General features: G+C 41.7%; 1 protein-coding gene across 1 annotated transcript in view; it reads left to right on the top strand.

Annotated features, from left to right (window-relative positions):
- GRAP2 (GRB2 related adaptor protein 2) overlaps positions 1 to 18,793 on the top strand; it is a 41,235-nt gene that overhangs the window by 6,639 nt on the left and 15,803 nt on the right. The window lies entirely within an intron of this gene.

The following is an 18,793-nucleotide window of genomic DNA, read 5'->3' as shown; positions in this document are numbered from 1 at the left end:
TTAGGGTAGGTGGTCCGTGGGTCAGTGGTCACGATCTCCCCCTGCCATAATTACCTTTTCCCCCAAGTCACTGCATTTTCACAGTTTAGAAAAACATGATAACAAAGTTTATGCAGTTTCTGGGATGTTCCCTCCAAGGGCAGACAGTTCTTGATAAAGAGTCTCCGTTTTAATCACTCCTGACAGCTTCAAGGATGGTCATCTTGTTAGTTTCTTTAGGTACGCGTAAATCACCTACTGCTGACTGAACCCTTCATGAAACTTTTACACAAAAACTTTAACCCCTTTATTGTTGGGTAACAACTGTAATGAATCATCAAGGGGTACCACTCTCAGCTGAAGGATTCCTTTCCTCTCCATTGCCAGCTAAAGAGCTTTTACTGTTCTTTGTATACCATGACTTACAGAGACCCTGGCAATGGTAGCACACTTGCAGCCACTGCTTTGAGTCTTCTAAGAACCTTGCCATTTCATCTGGTCATTTAGAGGAGATTTCTGATTAAATCCTTAGCACTTCAGGAGGTGATATTAGTGACTCAGAGAGAATCAAGCCCTTTCCTCTGAGTCGATACCAAATGATAGGCTCTAGCACATTTCTTGCACATGAGACCGGCAACTGTAGGTTGATTGCCTGTTGTCATCAATTATCCTTCAGCTAATTGCACAAGTCTAAAGGCGTTTGCCCTGATAGCCCAGGCAGATTTCAGTTTCCCTTCTGCACATCTGACATTTTGATTTTAATTGGGCAGTTGTTGCTTCTGCTCCTAACCTGCTGTGCACTGCTGAAAAGCACTGGAGGATGGATTTCATTGTTAGGTGAAGGGATAGATACAGAGTCAGGGAAAGCAGCAGCCAAACTGGAGGTACCCTCCAGAGTAAAGCTGGGGTCAAAGGACACACTCATCATATTTTAACATTCAGGCTTACCAGCTCAGCTAACCCATACCAGAGGTGTCCAGAGAAGAGGTGCTCTCAGTGAGGCTGCTGCAAAAAAGGAGCTCATAACAGGGCTTCTTAATTAAAGTGCTGGGTAGTTTTAGCAAGAGAAGGCAAAGGAGCAGCTGTAATCCTTTAAAACACACCAGGGAGAAACTACAGCACGCTGTGGCCCCCGCCCAGCACTGCTACATCCCCCTCTGATGAAGCCTATCAGGATACAGAAATACAAAGTGAGTCTGAATTTAATTCATGATTTGTGAAATGCATTGGGAATCTCTTGGGGTGAACAGTGGGTATTTTCTTAATGAATTACTTCTGGTTTGAACAGTTTCTGTTCAGTATGTGTAGTTTTACTTTTCTGTTTGAAATGTTTTTTAGCTTTTGAGCCAGATGTTCTTTTGAAATGTTGTTCTCCTGTTCAGTCTAAACAATTCTGGCATGACATTTTTTAAAGGGGTGGTTTTGAATGCATTAACTTCTGCTATGCAATCTCAGATGCCTAATTGACTTGAGCTTTGGAAGGGCTGAGCATCTACCTCTTTCCCTGACCAGCTGCAGAGATGAGCAAAGCCTGACCACTTTCAGACAGGAAAATAGTATCCCAAGATTCAGTGAATGCTTTGGGGATATTTGAGGATTAGCTTCTTTTTACAAAGATGATCACTTTATTAATTTTTTTTTTTTTTTGTAAAGCTAAACCAAAAAGCAAGGCTCATCTTCGAGACAAAAGAGACAGCCTACTGTAATCAAATATAGTAAGATATGCAATGGTGATGAATCTGCACGTTTCAGATCCTTAAATCTGATAGCAAGTAGATATGAGTAGAAGAAACTGACAGAAAACCGAAGTGCAGGGAGCATGGGATTTTCGGGTTTTTTTGTAGGGAAGCAGAATTGCACTGTTGAAAATGTTTTTAGATGTATTCAATTTGGATAAAACTCACCCCATTCATCATAGAAGTAATCACACTAATCCCTATTCTGAGGGGTTAAATCTCCTGACAGCAGTGGACAGGCCTGAAGTCTCGTGAGAAGTAGTTCTTGCCATTGACAGGTTTCTCACTGCAGAGCCCTTACCACATTTGCAATGCATCTTGAAGGATGAGAGCTACATAGTTCCTACAGTTTGCAGCTCTCAAAACTTTATTCCATAGACTTTCTAAGATATGTAGAAGAGGAGCACGTTCTTGGAGGCTGTATAAGGTACATGATATGTAGCATTTCACGGTATCTAGCCTGTTAGTTTTTTTCCACAGTGCCTAGCTAAGTAGTATTTTTTTTTTCCTTTCTGGAATTTTCTCCTTCTTTCCTCTTTAGCATCTTTTTCTGAATTCTATCTACAAATAATCGGTTTTAAAAAGTTACATAACAAGGGTGTTAAGCACACAGAAGTCAGGAAAGAATGATTGTAATGCTAGCCTCATTTTAGTGTGTGTTTAGATAATATGCAGCTGTATAATTGGAGCCTAGTACTGAAGTCAATATCATCTTATGTTTTTTTTTACAGTCTTCTTGGATGCATATTGAAAGGAAATCTCAAATCATTTAATGCAGATCTTCTACCTAAATGATTTTCCATATGTCTTTGATCTAGACATGCACATAATTTATATCATTGCCTGAATGAAACTGATGTTCCATTAGAGTAGTCACTGTAGAAAAATCAGGTTACATTCTCATTTTATATCATTTCAAAGTTAACCCTGCCATGAGCAGGAGCTTGAACTGGATGATCTTTAAAGATCCCTTTTAGTCTAATCATTATATGATTCTGTAAACAGTCGTAACCCATTGGGTTTTGTTAAGTTGCACCACATGGAAGAATACCATTTGCTTCAAGTAGTTTGCCTTATGAATAGGAAAGACAGCAAGAGGGTAAGGAAAAGAGATGTAACATAGAAATAGAATAACTAATCCAATAGACTGTCAATATGATATTAATTCCCTGATTTGTTTTTTCTTTTCCTTTCAACTCTCTTTCGTGAAGTGATTCTTAGATGATAACACTGCTGTCAGTAGAGTGTATTCAGGAGCATAACTGTAGTAACAACTGTGCACGATATTTTGTCATGTTATGGAAGAAATAGCATGTTGTTCTCCCCTCATAAACAATGGTGTAATGTTGAATGCAGCAGCTGGCCTCTTTAAATGTGTACACATCCATTTCTCAGCCTGAGAACAAAGCTGAGGTAAGATGATTGTGCTCTCAGGGTTAAGTGAGCTGGAGGGAGGGACCAAAGACAACTCCCAGGGGATTTGTGAACTGGTTTGTAGCTGTTGTAGATCATGTTGTGCTTCTGCCATGATTGCCTATGCTGTGGTATCCTCAGCACATCCTGAGTTCCCACTGCTACTCAAGACACTCATGGGTTATACAGTGTCCTTTTGTATGGAGTCTCTCCTCATTTTGTCACCAGTAAAGGCTGTCAGACCTTTACATTCCTCTATAAGTGTGCCTTAGAGTGGACTCACTAATAAAAACTGGATTTCCATCTCATTCCTTTTTATCTTCTGTACGAAGCCAGTACAAGCACAGTAGGTAAGTTAGAACTGCAGTAATACACCTGCAGTTACCACCCAAATAAATGTAAGAACACATTTCCTCTAAACGTTTTGAACCAGAATCGCACTCACTTCTTTATTTAATAGGACAGAATCTGCATAGACAAGGCCTGATGTTTAGGCTTTCAGATAATGAAGCATATGAGATTTAATATGAATACAAATGCCATGAATGTGCATTTCTGTTTCCACTGAAGCAGTTTTACTTGGAGGTTTAAGTACTGCCAGTACTCAAACTCAGTTGATTGTATGCAAACTGTGGCGCTCAGAAAAAATGGCTGAAACTCAGAGAGACAATGTCCATCCTATATTCACTCACCAAGGTTAATTGAGTGTGGTGCCAATAACTTGCAGAATAGAGGTGGGAGGGAGGATCTGCAGTGCTTTATGCAGTAAGCAAATCTTAATAATTTAAAGGACACAATAATTTGGACATTACCAAAAAAATAAACAAAAAATAATGCAGATCTTGGCAGTGTCCTTTACCTCTGCAACATGCTGCTAGTCTGTTGCTCTGGATGCAAACACATTGTTAGCTCTGTGCAAAACCAAACCTGACTGTTTTTAGCTTGAGGCGAGACACCAGAGCTTTGCAGGCCCCACCCAAATGATATTTCATCTCCTCAAGAATTTAGTTTGTGTGTGGCCCACTGATTCCATATTCACAGTGAGATTCTCCATCTTCAGTCTAAAGCACTGAGTCCTTGTGACATGGCCTTGAGTTATCTCATGAAGTATCTTTTATGTTTGCCTCTTCACCCTCAGAAAATATTTCCTGTGAGGCATTTCACCAGGATCTTTGTCTCCATACTGATAGCTACTTTTTTTCTTAAATGAGAACTAAGTCGGTGACTTTGTCCAGAATTTCAAACCCAAGTGCTTGAACCGAGGCTCCCAAGCCTCAGAGGTGAGCATGTACTTTAAAATGGCTTAAAGCTTAAAGTTGCTAAGTATGTATGGATCAAACAGACTTCCGGGTGAGCTATAAGAAGTCAGACTCTCTGCAAACTTGCACTTTAAACTGGAAGTATGACCAGGAGTGAAGGAGCATAGTGTTAGGCCAGATGATATTTTGCAAGGTTGCCACGTATTCTTTCCATGGAAATCCTTAAGTAGATGATTCACTGCTGATGGATGATCTTTGACTAACGTATAAATACCAGCTTCAGCTGACACCTGCCAATGCTCATGGGTGCTCCTTTTCACCCAAATACACACAACACACATACCTACCCTCCAAGGGTACACAGACCAGGTCTTTCACAGTTGCCCTGATTTGTATTTGCCAAAGAAAACACAACATGCCTGTCGCCCGACGTATGCTCATGGGACCACTGTTCCTCCATTCAGGCATACTGCAAATGAACATCTTTCATTTATAATCAGATCTCTAGAGATACACATGTTCAAACACACTTTTGTTCAGATGTCTTCAGGCTTGCATGCAGAATGCCTACTCCTGTATGAGGGTAGAAAATGCACTCTACATGATGCTGCATTCACCCAGTCATGCGTGTAATCCCACACTCTCACACACATGCAGAGTCTGCTGTTTTCCACGTGTGTATTGTAGCAAATAATTTAAATCTCTTTCTTCCCATCCTGCTTAACATGCAAATGTGGATAGCACATCAAGATTAGAAATAAATGTAGCAGAATGACTTCAGTCAACCTGAAATGTCGAATGACTCATTCGCACCCTTTGCGCAGTGTTCCCTTTTTGCCACATGCAATCTATTGAATAGTCTGAAGGCTGTGCCGTTCCCTGCTGCAGAGCAGCAATCGATCACTCACTGAAGGAGTAGGACCCTCATTATCTTTACAGGGGTTACGCAGTGAGGTTCCAGTTAGCCACATCTCCACAAGGGTGCTTATGCGGTAGGAATGGTAAACATAGGATGCCAGGCCTGATCTACCTATACGAAATTTATGTGTTTAATTAAGTCATAGTCTGCACGTTAGTTCAGTAACTGATATTCCTACATCAGGGAATGACCTAGGTATTTTTATTCCAGATGATGAGAATTTATACCAATTTGATACAACTCAATTTTGGATTAAGATGAACACGAACGAGTTGTTCCTACTTCAGAGGAAAAATGTCTACATGTTAAATCATTCAGAAACTGCTGTTGCACTTTAATTTCAAAGGTATCATAATCCAAGTGAACTAAAAAATGCGTAGAAAAACATGAAATATGTTCCACGCTTCTACTTAAAATGGTACGACTGCTGTGCAGAGACAAATCCCAGGAATAGTAACAAGCTGGCGTTCATATTTACCTTATAACAAGAAGAAAAGTTGGATTGACTGTTGGAGTTCCATCTTTAAATGTATGAATTATTGTAATTGATTGCTTTAGAACCCTTTCAGAAGCGTTCCCAAATGCAGATGCACATGGACTGACAAATTTATAGAAAGGCTGTTGTGTAGCACTTAGGCCTTGTAAAATGGGTTCTGTGTTTAAATGGAAGTTGAGCCGTGAAGATCCATTAAGCAAAAAAAACATAGTTAATACAACACAGAGGCTCAGAAGGTAAATATGCAAGTTGTGATATTATGCAATGAAGGTACCACAGCAGTGCTCATTATACCACATGGCAGATACCGCCAGTAGCATTTCAATTGCTCTGTCCATCCTCAAATGTGAAGCTTTGTATATAAAGTATATCATATCATCTTCTCAGAACGAAGGTGGCTGTGAGCTGAAATTATGTATAGCATGTCCAAGATAAGACGGTTCTGAGAACTTAAATATCAGATTTCCTATGTTTGTGTTTAGGTTATCATAGCTAAATGCATGTTGAACTAGACTTTTATATTTCATTCTTTCATAAAAACAAAAGAGAGGAAAAATATATAAGGGAAAAGAGGTGAGTCAAACTTTTCAGTAAAAAAATACAACTTGTGCAGTCAGATGTGATTTTGTACAAAAATAGATTTATGGTTAAAAGGACAAAGAAAGGTTACCTTTTCTTACTGAGCTAACTGTAGTTCTCCTTTTGTGCAAAATCATATCTGTTGACACACAATGTAGTTTTAGTACTAGAGTTCCAGATTTTTCACAATTATCTGTGCTGCCAGGATTAATATTACATGAAATATACCAAGGAAAACAGCAGTTTCATCCCTGATCTTGCTCTCTGTCCCATTTTGCACAAAATTTTATCAGCTGGCATGATCAAAGAAACATGCAGTAGCTGATTTGAAGCATAGTAATATGTACCCAGCAGTACATACTAGCAGATTTTTCTACCATTTTGTTCACATACCCCACTCAAATGTATTGCCATACAGTAGAGTCCAATACAAGATTAAAAACTATTTTTACCAGATTAGATTAATGCCTTAGCATAATGAATTATCTAGGTTGTGCAATGCCCAGAAATAAAGAAATTATAGCCTTCTGTTGCATCCTTCATCTTTTATATATGAAAAGAGGAGTTTCTTAACTGCTGTGGAAATGAATGAAAGGCATAAGGTGAACTTACTCCTACTTAAGCAAAAATATTTACAGATTTTTTTCTGGATTTCCATTTGACGTTGTGAAATGCATGATTGCACATAGACAAAGGGAATTTACCACTCACATACACATCCAGCGTGTATTCATATGCAGACCTGCATGAACAACAGAATTGCCCAGCTCTTTAATTGTTACAGTACAAAAGCTCAGATTTACAGAACTGTATGTTTTTTTTGAAATCTCTCTCTGACAGTCAGAGCTGGAGATAATGAATCTTGAGTATTCTTTCCCATATTTAGATACCCAAATACAAGGAAAGCACCTTGGAGTATCTGGATCTAATTGTAGGTGGGTTTTATTGTCATTGGTTCCTTGGTTGGTTGTTTTTAATCAAGTTTCATAGTACCAGATTCTTGATTCTGTTTTAACTCCTTTGCTTTGGAAGTGACTTTTGGAAAGTCCTTCATGATAGGAAACATGTCTGGAAAGTAACATCACTCCTCATCCCAGTCTCTTGTATGATCAATTTGAGAAGTATAATTCTCCATCCAACTTGCTGCTAGCAGAATGGTTCCCTGGAGCAGTTCACAGCTGGTGTGATTCAAAGCAGCTTTGAAGGTATTTGTAATCATACCAAAGACCGGTTTTAGGCTAAGTAGTCCCAGGATTTTGCAGACCTCAAGCATGGTCTGACGCCCCCTTGATCCCTCTCGACTGCAATCTTTTGCTAAGAGTGGATGTTCTCAGAGGATAAAGATCATAGGGGGCTACACATACATGAAAGCAGATGTACGTACACGTGCATAGATTCCAGAAAAAATTCAGAGGTGTGCATTCTTGCACTTGTTCTGATCTATATCCATTTATCCTCCCATGAACCTCCAATATGAGTGCAAATACGCTAAACGCACATCATATGTTGATACATTGATATGGTATATTGCTATAGTGGTCTGTGACAGCCCCAGATTCTGTGAATCCACAAAGTGCAAGCTCCATCTGCACACAAAAGCAAATCCCTTGCATACACATGCACACGCACAGTAGGAAGAGGATTGTTATTCTGATAACCACGCACTTGCAATACAACACGTATTAGCCAGTGCTGAAGCTTACCAAGAAAAGATGAGAAAAATTGAGAGGCAGTTAGCTGGATACGGTATGAGGAGATTTTTTAAAAAGTAGCACAGAAAGAAGTGGCTACATTTTTCATACTGTAGTTGTTTGTCTGGAGGGCTTGAGAAGGAGCTGCTTGACAATTGTGCCAAAAGAGACCGTTCAAAGCAACTTCCCATCAGGTGGCATTCCTCAAGTGCCTGCTCTTTAGGAGCAGTCAGGGAAAATTCATTCTGTGGGAAGCAGTTAATGGAGCTGCATTACCGACCCCTTATTGCTCTGTCTGATAGGGAGACAGCAGGTTCACTTTGGCAGCTCCAGAGCCCTGATCAATTCAGATTAGGGGCGCATTGTCTGTCTGGCTTAATCAGGCATGTTTAGATATATTTATCATGATTAAAGGGGTGTAGCACAGGGAGGGGGAAGAAATAAAGAGTGAGATTACTTTTCTCTAGCTTCAAATGGAAGCTTAGCGAATCCCACCGAGTCACTAGGTGCTCATCAAAGGGAGAATTTAAATCCTGGAAAGGAATGTTTTGTTGAACACTCCAGCACTGGATTCAGATCACTGAAGAGTCTCTTTCTTTCTCTAGTTTCCTTTCTCCCTCTGCTGCTTGCATGCAGCCCATGTTGATTTTGGCTTGACAGGCATGCAGCCCCTCCTTAGCTTATCTGTAGTTCAAATTCTAAAAATGTGATGACAAAATTAGCTATTGTCATAATGGCCTGGGTGTCCGACTCCTGTATTTTTGTCATGTTTGTCTTTCAGGGATGCACAGGGTACCATTGCAACAGCCTCTAGGATTTATTTTACTACTTGTTAGTGTTCAGAAGGGGTGATAATAAACGAATTGTAAAGGCTGGGAAGAGGTTCCTTTTTCTGTCAGTAGCAGCACTTCTCCCTCTGTCTTCACCTGGCTGGCTTTTTGGATTTGAATACTGGAAGGAAGAATTAGCCCAATGTATTATAAAGTCAGATGTGCCAAATTTGCTGCTGGTGTAACTTGGTATAGTTCACAGATGTTGGTGGAGATCAACTGATTAACTCTTAGGAGTCTCTGAAAGAAGTGATGATGGCTCGCAAGACAACAGTAAGAAGGAGAAAGGATTTTTAGATCCATCTCGGGCTGAAGGTGATCAGAAACTAGTTCTGCTGGAGGAAAGCTCCAGAGCAGAGCTCAGGCTGCAGGATCCATGGTTTCTTGCCCCTAGTAGCTGGCCCTCTTTAGCTCTTAGGTGAGATAAATGTAGGACAGGCTTGGAAAAAGTGCTTTTATGAGAAGCATATTCTGTACACCTTTTCCTGTGGTCTCCAGCCATTTTTGGGCTTGCAGGTTCATCCAGATTTCCCAGCGAAGGCACAAATTGCTGCATGGTGAACAGAGGCCTCCTTGACAGTGAGATAGATCTTCTTTGGTCTCATCTGCCAATCCTGAAAAAGCAGTTCATGGGCCCAAACTGACAACCTCTGACGCAGAACACTACACAACACAGCAGGCACGCTTCGGCCGTGCATCCTCAAAGCAGCCGGCAACACCGAAGCTGCAAGGCAGTTACTTTTGTCTGGACTCTTGGGCAGCAATGCAGCAGTTAAAGGAAGTCTGTGGAAATACAGGAGAATTGTTTGGTAGTAAAGGAAAAGAAGTCAAAACTTCCCTTTCTCCCTTGTAATCTGCTCCTTCCTCCTCTGCTAATCCAGTCAATTCTGTGACAGTTCAGTCCTTGTGATCTTGTAATTGCTGTCAAAATGATAATCTGGGATGTCAGGAGCATGGCCTTACAAATGCAGAAGGTGGAGAACCTCACTGATAAAAAAGCTGCTAGTGAGACACTAATAATTAGTAATCAGGAGTTATGGGGTGGGGAATGTAAAAGAGAAAGTTAGCAAGTTTGGAGGGATTTGAAGAAATTTTTAATATCGTCAAGTTTGCCAGTACTTCTTTAGAACAGGAAGCTAGAAGATTATAGCAATATATTCCCAAAGCAAAATCTCTCAGAAGTGCAGGGATACTCCCCAGCTGAGATGGCAGGGGTATCTTTGGAGATGAATTAGCAGAACGACAGGAAGTGTTGCATGAATCAAAGAGTAAACTAACACTGTTCTTTGGGATTAAAGCCACATCTCCTTGCAATAAACAGTGCTACATTGATGGTCCCAGACAGTTAAAGTTGTACACTCTTCTAGTGCATGCACAACTGTAGAATCAGAACAGGACTTTTACAGTTAGAGCTTATTCCTGTAAGAGAAATGGCTTCACAATTCTCACTGAAATAGTTGTACCACATGTGCAAGCACAGCAGGCTGCACTCATACCAGTTAAACTGAATGTGGTTTATGAGGGTGATGGTGACAAGACCAGCACTAGAACAGCAACAGCTATGCAGCTGATGCTGTTGACTGAGCTGTATGAAAATCCTTGGACATGATCAAACAGGTGAGCAACAAGATGCAGAACTTTCAAGACAATCTTTGCTTACAGGAAGCATAGCAAATTGGGACAGAGCTCTGCCCAGATCAGTTCATGGAGTTCTGCAGAGCTTTTATAGCGCTGCCACTCCTGCGCACTCAGTCCTGAAAACAATAACTGCCCACTAATGACCTGTCGTTGTGGACAGCCTGAGCAGCTGTTTGCAGAAACCAAAGCAGCTAGAGAGGATGAATTGCTGTGTGTGGAGCATATCTGAATGTAGAGACAGGAATAGATGGGAGATCGGGAAAGACCAGACAGCTTCCATTCATAACATTCAGCTCTATGTGGATTTACAGCCCTGATGCTCCTGAATCCACAGATGCTGAGTTATTACTTACAACAAAATATAGCAATTGAAATCTCCCTTGTTTCCACACTTTGGCTTCTGTTTCCCTTGTTGGCAATGTTACTTTCAGGAAGCAAACTAATTAAGAACATGGGAAAGCAGTTTACATTGAGGACGAACAAAGCCACCTAGCCACTTAATCTTTCATATATTATCAATGCAAACAATTCAGAGTAGGCAAAATATTTTATTTACATGTTTTATTGGAAATAATGGGGGTTTTTTCCTTTTCTTCCCTTCTCTTCTTTTTCTTTTTGTTTTCTTTTCTTTCTAGCTGATTCCATGCTTCCCAGGTAGAAACTAAAGTGAATAAAATGCCTTGGACAAAGGTTTTTCTCTTGAAAATTCCAGCCCAGCAACAATTTACTAAAATTTTTGCAATATAGTGTATTCTTAAGCAGTTTTCAGACATGTTTGCAGACACTTCTATTTTGGGTCATCCACCTACGTGTAAAAGCAGGTATAAGTTTATCCGCATCAAGCTTTTTAAATCCAGGTCTTCCCAGACTGTATCCCAGCCATGGTTCAGCTATCCCATCTGGATTGTGCCAGTAGTAGGTGATGACGTAAGAAGTCTGCAGCAGGTAGTTGTGGATTAACCTGTCTGCCTGGGTTGGGCTTTATCCAGTTGTCTAGTAGAGATTGGCTAAAACACGGATGCATAAAGTCTAACACCCTTTCCATAAGGTTTGTTTCCATTAATTATGGCTGAAATGTCTGGATGTTTCTTCATATTTTTCAACATAGCTGTGATGTGTGTATTCCAGATGGTGAAGAGGTTAACATGCTACCATAACTGACAGGGGAGGAGTATATAGAAACGAAGAAGAGAGAGAGTTATTTCCTATCCTCTCCTATTTCCTATCCTTTCTCACTGTTGGGGGCTTGCTGCTATTGAGTGTTGTTTTTTATGGTACAGAAAGCCACATCTCCTATGGCTTGACATTAAATAGATTTAATATTATCATGGAATAGTTCTGGATACCTAACAGGAATCCAGACAGTGTTTTGTGACATTGTCAGGCAGCAAGCATGAGTGATGGCTCGCAGCAGCGCTCTTGCTGGGGGGCCCATTAGATCGCATCATGGTAGAAACAGAGAAAATATGTCGTTCTAGTGTGCAACGTAAGGTAATCTGTCAGGCCATTCACAGAGCATGAGAACGAACATAGCTTAAAACCAAGAAGACTGTGAGGACTGGTGTCCCACCTGCCTGTACAGAGTTTATATTCCTGATGTGTACAGTGATAGCCACATGTAAAACTTTTCACAACATGACAAGAGCTACTGCTCTACTCTTCTTATAGCCCCCTGCTTTCTGCACCTGTATATTTTTTCAGCAAAATATATCTGGGATTATCTTCTTCAGAGGGAATTCTCATTGCTTCTACCCCTCACTAGTTTGAGTGCTTTGTAATTTACAGCCTACCTCTGTTTTAACTAACAGGTATTCCAGGGATTTATTGCCTCCCCAAAGGGTAGTGTTGGGGGGGACTGCCACTGCCTGCTGCTGGACTAATTGTCTTAGATTAGCACATTGTGGTGGTTTTTGCAAGGTACCAAGGATGAATCAGGACAGGTAAAGTTCCATGCAACCCATGATGCTGTGCCAAGCAACAGCAGTTTGGGGAAGGAGAGCAAGAACAGGGCAAGTGTGCAGTGAAGCTTCTTTCAATAGTGTCTCCCAGATCCTGACACTCTTGAGGATAAGCTCCTAGTGGTTATGTTATGGGAAATGATGGATAAACATCTCCTGCTCATCTTTTCCACAATTCTCATTATTTTCTACGTTGTTTTGCATTTATCCCTCTGTCAACTTTCTTCCTGGGGTGAAGGATCCTAGTCTGTTTAATTTGGTCCTTCTTTGTTCAAAAACTTTCCATTCTTTTGGCATCCTTAATTACTTTCTCTCTACCATTTCTAACACTGCTGTCTCTGTGTTTCTGAGATGGAGAGATGAGAACTAGCTGCCGTGTTCAAGTTACAAATATTCAAACAGACGCCCCAGGAATTTGTGCAGTGACATGATGTTGCTTTCTGTTTTGTTCTCTGTCGCTTTCCTGCCATTTCCTAACCTGCCTTTTTGACTTCCACTGAGCTGCCACTTTGATAGGACTATCCACAGCAACTCAAAGGTATCTTTCCTGAGTGGTAATTGCTAATTTTAAGTTCATTGCTGTGTTCATATAGTTACGGTTGTTTATTCCCTTGTCCATTACTTTGCAGTCATTAGCACTGAGACTCATCTTGCATTTCAACAGCATTTTGAAAACCATCTGCAGGTCTTTGTGATCAGATTTAATTTGTATTGCCCTGATTTTTTTTTCTCATCGGTGAGCTTTGTCACTTCATTTTTTCCAGATCATTTATGAATATGTTGAACAGCTCTTTCAAGTTGTTTCCTAACTTTTAATCAGTCGTTAATCCTCTATAGGACCTTCCTTCTTATTCTTTGAGAGCTTAGTAGGTTTTTAAGACTCTTTGGTGAAAGACTTCATCAAAAAGGAATTTAGAAATGCAAGTTTTATATCAAGTGATCACCCATATCCACATGCTTATCAGCTCCTTCAAAGAACTCAATCAGATTTGTGCAGTATGACTTCTTTCTACAAAAGCTATGTGAGGGGCAATTACTTTGTCATTTCTCTCTTATGTCCAGTAATTCTTTTCTTCGTTATTGTTTCCACCAATTTCAGGCATACAGAAGTTAGACCTCCTGCCCCTTGCATCCCCTCAAAACGCTTTTCAAACATTGGCATTGTGTTCACTGCTTTTTCTGCTAGTACTGAGGCTGTGTTAGGTCTTACGTTGCTTGCTACAGTTTAATTGCTCAGCCTTTACTATTTCATGTCCAGTTTATATTTCAGTCAAGATTTCTAAAATATCGAATCCTTGGATTTACTCTTGTTCATTTACTGATTGGTCCTAAAACCTTCTCTTTCAAGTCTTCAGCTGGAGACAGTTCCCCTAGCCCTTCTCTGCAAAGAAAACCCCAGTGTGGGGACCTCCTTACATCCCTACAGAAGATGCATAGATGCAGAAAATTCATTTAGCTTTTGTGCTTCATCCTTATCTTCTTTGAGCACTCTTTTTACATCTCAATCATCTGTCAGCCCTTCAGACACTCTGGCAGGCTTCCTGCTTCTGTTGTCTTTGAAAATAATTTTATTACATGTTTTTATGTCTTCAGCTACTTGTTCCTCAAGATATGCTTTTCAATGGGTTTATTATGGTTTCTCATTTAATTTACCAGATCTGTGCTCTTTTCTGTTTTCCTTATTTGGGTAGAACTTGCACTTTTTGAGAGACAGTGCCCTCCTTTATTCAGCTGTTAAACCAGCCTGGGTTGAGGCAGCAGCAAAGGGTAGGTCCTTTTGAACTGCCACGACCATTTTAAATATGCAGTGTACCAAACATTTCCAACATTAGAGACAGATAATTGTGTGTGCCCCACTCTGTCCTGTGACAGACACTATTCTGTGTCTCTGTCTCCATCCCCATGCCCACTCCTGACTGTCCTCGTCCACACACATGGACCCGTGACTGATGCGGCACACTGTCGCTGCAAGGAGGAGCCTGATACAGGCTGAGCTCTTGTCTCTTCCTTCCCTTAGATGGTAACGTGCCTCCTGCTTTCTAGCAAAGTGCCAGAGGAGAGGAGAGCTGCTACAAGGTATGGGGTGAGAGTGGCTCTGAGACTTGTGTGCGGGGAGCTGTGTGGGAAAGGTACTAAGGAGGAAAGGGGGGTTTGGAAGGAGAGGCAAAGTACTGTGCGGTAGGGGAGGAGCATGGGACCCCAGTGCCATCTTGCTCCTCAGCTTCCACAACAGGGCAGTGCTTTTGCACGAAAAATCCCTGTGCCTCAGCCAAATCTGACCAGCTGGAAACTGAGGGAGGTGGGCAAACAGAAGGAGGTGCTACCCCCCACTCTAGCCCTCCACACCAACCCTTCCAGCACAGCAAAGATTCCTGATTTTATACTCTCACAATATTGTGCGGTATTGCGCTGCTCTCTTTGGGGCTGCTGTTGCACAGGCTTCCCATGGTGCTGCACAGCTCTACTCTGTCATGACTGGAAGCAGCACAGAAGACCCAGGTTCCCCAGCAACATTAAGCACCATCCTAGTCTGGGGCATTTCTTACCAACCACTGTCGGCTATTGAATCTTGAAAGTTTGTTTGTTCTGTGAATCCTGTTCCTAGGAGGTTTATTTTGTCTGTGCACAGAGGCTCAGCCCGAGCGGTATGCATTGCTCTGGATGGCAGGATAGCCAAGGCTTAGATGTGACAGTGCTGAGTGTTTTAGTGGCTTCTTCTCCCTTATAAATTTTACCCTCTTATCACTGACAGTCAGTGGAGCTGCACCGTTAACTCTGTAGCAAGAGGTTTGTGTTTTTAGAACAAAATATTCCCATGCCACTTGTATGTGGCTTAGCTGGTGAAAACAAAGCTTTTATCTGTCACAGCTCTTCTAGATAACGGGTTCCTTCTCCATTGTCTCTGCTGAAATGTCATCTGGAGTTTCTGTACAGATGTTCAAGGTTGAATTCTGTCCCTGGTTGCTCGTCAGTCCGATAGCTTGTTCTTGCCGAACAAAGACACAGCAGCTCACGCTGTATATCTCAGTGCAAAACCTCACTGGATGGAGCTGCAGGCTGGAGATGCCCATGTTTTTTTGTTCGTATGGCGTATGGCTCCTTTAAGCGGGCACCTTGTTGCAACTATGCCCTCCTTCTGTGATGCTAATATGTGAGATTGAGCAGCGCTAAGCCTGGGCATTCCCTGAGTGGTAAACTCTCCATAGGTGGTGAGCTTCCCTGGCATTGTTATTACTGAGGTTTGACCCAACTTGGTGCAGGGTAACAGTGCTAAACTCTGAGATGCTGCTGTCAGACGATGTTGCTTGCTGACATGAGTTAGGCCTTGGCTCTTTTCATCAACAGAGAGATGCTGATGTTCTCTCTCAGGGAATGGTATTCTGCCAAACTGAAATACCTACCCAGTGCTCTCAAAGCCATGCTGCTTTTCACTTCTCCTTTTATGAATCTTGTGCTGCACTGGTCCCACAGAATTGCGGTAGCCTTATGCCCCTTGGATCCGCCTCGTTACAATGGGGAATCACAGAGAAAATTCACCTCCATGCGGAGAGCCAGAACAAAATGAAGGGTACTGGTCAACTCACTCTGAGAACTGAAAAATCCTCCTTTGAACATCGTGTAGACTTCATGCTAAACTCTGTACAAAGGTGATTTTCACACAGAACATTATGCACAGTCTAAAATTGTCCTTAGCTATTTGAAAGCTCAAAGGAGTTGCACCAGGCAGTTAAAACTGGAATCTGGTGCTCTGTCTGCAAACTGCAGTGCTGTCCTTTGGGATAAAAGGTGCTTGAGAAATGTAAGTTACGACAATACCAAAAAAAATTCCTGTCTCTCTGTGCCATGGGGCGTTGCTCGGAGTCATACACATGCAGAGAGGGGAAGAATGGGCCCCTGGCAGGGGAGTTTTCATGAGGGCCCAGCGCTGACCCATGCCGAGCGAGGATTCTCGAGTTACAGATGGAGGGAGGAACAGGATCAGAAAAACAGAACTGGTTTGAAGTTCAGGTGATGAAAAGTGGTAGGCTGGAGTTCAAAGACAGGATTATTGGCTAGTGTTGCTTTAGTAGTTGGTGGGGGAAGAGCTTAAGGCCACAGCATTACTGCATTGCTGATTTATCAACACAGCCAACACTGTGTATGGTATTTGAGTCACTTCTAAATCCAGCCGCTGGCAATGAAAAGCACATTTAATCCGTGTGTTAGATTGTTTGAAGAGGTATCTGTCTCCTGGTCTCTCCCCAAGGTTGAGATTGCTGAAATTGAAAAGGAGGTGAGAGAGGAGATTTTAACTGTTTCACAAACCCTGCTCCTTTTGAGGGGGACACATCTCCAATAGCATCTTTAATGTTTGGGATATTGAAAAATGAAAGGCGCTCTCCCCTCTTGTCCCCTGCAGAGAGAACCCCCACTGTCTCTTCTGTGACTAAGGGGCAAAAATCAAAACCAGGATTTGTATTTGAACAATTTATTATTTTTATGTGTGTTTTTTTCTCAAGCTGGAATTAATGCTCTGCACTTACAAGTTCCAAGATTCATCTGCACCGTTGGCTCTGATCTCTGCAGCAGCCCACCACTGCAAGATTAAACACTGAAAACATCCCTTATTAAAGTAATTCTCCTTTAGTCTTTTCCATCAATTCTCTTCCACGAAAGAGTATCGTTGTTTAACTAGTTCCCTCAATGCTTAATTCCCCTCCAATTTAATACCCATACGTTGTGCTAGCACACAAGGGGCTCACACTGGCTGTGGGAGGATACAGACGGAAGCTCCAAAAATGTCAGAATAGGAGACATTTCTCTGATCAGACCTGAGTTGCATCTGCAGAGTTACACCAATGCCTGGAATAAGAGTGGGGCAATCAAAGGGTGAACCTAGGCTATATCTGCAAATCTGCAAAGGGTATCCAGAGTAAGAATTAAAGAGTGTCTGTAAGTCGACAGCGAGAAAAGGGGGTGAAAATGTTTGGAACAGCTGGAAAGCTGAAGACTGAGAATAAAGCACATGGATAAAACACAGAGTGTTATAGTTCAGTATTGATGTATACTGACTAAAAGCCTGAGGCACCAGGCTGGAGTAGCAGGCATATAGCAGATCACAACTAAGCTATGTACTCCAACCTACATGGGAGACCCCAACACTGAAACAACCTCAATTGCTGTAGGATGGGTTCATGCTGAACAAGCAGAGCTGCCTGTGGACTGCTAAAAAATGTGCCTTGGTGCCACATAGCTCACATTAGTAACATGAATACAAATTCATCTATAAGTAGCAAAAAAGACAGTGCTAACAGAACCCAATGGGAAGCATTTGAAGATCTTTTATAGTTAGAAAGGAGATGTAGCAAACCTCAGAACTAACCTCCAGTGATGTTGCAGCCCCTCTTGTGGATCGCTTTATCTGGGCATCTTTAGCCAAGCACAAAGAGACTCTGCAAGCGGGAAATACACAACTTAGCCAATAAATAACTGTTTCATACAGTTAACAAACACAGAAGCTTGCTAGGATTTAATGAAATATTAGGCTAAGCGCAGCCTCACTAGTGTAAAGGTACCCAAAGAGTCTTTGCTAGTGAGGCAGGCATCAATCGGGAGGGAAGAGCCAGCCTCCATGGCTGCCATCTGCCACAGCTGGGTCAGGACTGATGGCACTGACAACTTGACTCAGTGACCCCAAAAATTCATGACTGGTCCTCAGCTAGAATGACTATCCCAACTAAACATCCTGTGGTTTTGTTTTTCCTCTGAGATTTTATATCTTTCAATGTTGGTGGTTTCCCTCTTGAATTCCTGGGCCATTTGAATTTCTGGTGCTGTCTCAACAGCCCTGCCTCTGTCTATAATTTTTGCCCTGCAGACTTTCTCCCAGCTCATTCTCAGCAGTTTGAGCCAAGCTGCACTGTATCAGAGCTGGGCCCTGGATCCTTGGTACACAGGTAGTTAAATCCTCGGGTTGTGTGTCAAAGGAGGAAGCTTACAGCAGATATTGCAGAGAAGGAGGACTACAGTAGCCTGTTGATTTTAAAGTGGCATAATTTTGGAGCTTGATCAGTATCAGCACCTTGCATTTTGTGGATCTTGTCTCAGTTCTAACAAGAGCCAAGAAACAGCCTCCCTAACTAGGATTATTCATATGGTTTCTTCTGAGGGCTCTCTGGTTAAGAATGTTTTGGATCAGGCAAGTTGGCATTTCTTCTCAAGCCGTAAAGCCTGGGTGTTTCTGTGAGAGGTGAAGTTAGGTAGTGGAACCTTTGGATTCATGATCATTGTTCCCAGATGAACCTAGCTTAGTAAC

Source organism: Tauraco erythrolophus, chromosome 4 (genome assembly GCF_009769465.1).
Source record: "Tauraco erythrolophus isolate bTauEry1 chromosome 4, bTauEry1.pri, whole genome shotgun sequence".
Lineage (NCBI taxonomy): Eukaryota > Metazoa > Chordata > Aves > Musophagiformes > Musophagidae > Tauraco > Tauraco erythrolophus.
The sequence above is the reverse complement of the archived record's forward strand: the minus strand, read 5'-3'. Positions and strand labels throughout refer to the sequence as shown.